Source organism: Bison bison, unplaced genomic scaffold, assembly GCF_000754665.1.
Source record: "Bison bison bison isolate TAMUID 2011002044 unplaced genomic scaffold, Bison_UMD1.0 scf7180017864518, whole genome shotgun sequence".
Taxonomy (NCBI): domain Eukaryota; kingdom Metazoa; phylum Chordata; class Mammalia; order Artiodactyla; family Bovidae; genus Bison; species Bison bison.
In genome coordinates, this window is record NW_011495071.1 from 8,954,437 (window position 1) to 8,955,467 (window position 1,031).

Genomic DNA, 1,031 nt, shown 5'->3' on the forward strand with positions numbered 1-1,031 from the left:
AACCAAAAAAAAAAAAAACCCAACACAAAACAAACAAACGAAAAAGGCTCTTGAGGATATGTCCCTCAGAGCACACGGAGGTGCCTGGCCTAAGCCAGCAAGAGCTACCATCATCCCAGGCTCACCCTACAAGGCGAGAGGCACACTCTTCGAGAGCTGCCCCCACCCGCCTTCCTGGCTACCAGGCTGATAGCTAAGTTTAAAGCCCAGCATGACCCAGCTGGGGCCAGCTGGACCTGCTGAGGGAGGAGAGAGTACGTCCAAGGAGCAAGGAGTGGCAGGAATTCTCTAGGAATTCTAGCAGAAGCTGGGCGGGCATTTGTGGGTGGGATTTGGGGGAATAAGCAAGACCACACTGACCTGGGGGCACTTTCTCAGGATGTGGGATTCAACAGCCTGGCAAGGACCCCAGAGAACAGGGCAAATTCACTGCTGGGGGACATGGAATTTCCCAGTGTGGGACTGGGATGGACATGCTGACGCCACAGTGAACCCCTGGTCTGCGGGACACAGCTGAGTGGAGTCCTCCGAGACTGCCCGCACCTGCTAAAACAGTAAATCAAAACTGATACTGCACCTGAGGTCAGAGTCATCACAAAGCCCTGAAGGTCACGCGGTGGAGGTTCCCTATCTTTTCACCGTTTAATTCTTCAACCTGGCCCCACTGGATGCTAGAGGAGGACTGCTGGCCCCTCCCAGGCTCATCAAGCAGCAGCCGGACTGCAGCTCCGATGCCCTCCGTGCCAGCTCCGTGGCAATACTCTTGAAGGCCTCTGTGTGGCGCCGTGTCCCCAACAGGAAGATGACAAGGGATGAAAAACAGGAGTGGCCCAATGACCCCATGGGGGGATTCTGTGCTTGCCATCCCCGCCACTCTGCGCTCTGCAGGGCGCACTTGGACTCCTCATGTTCTGGGCCAGCAGGCAAGGAGTGGCATCTTGGAAGGCGTAACTGGCCCCGACCAGCGGGAGGAGATCAGGCTGCTGTCACCCATGTGGCACGGAGGAGTCTGTGGAGGACATGGGTGACTA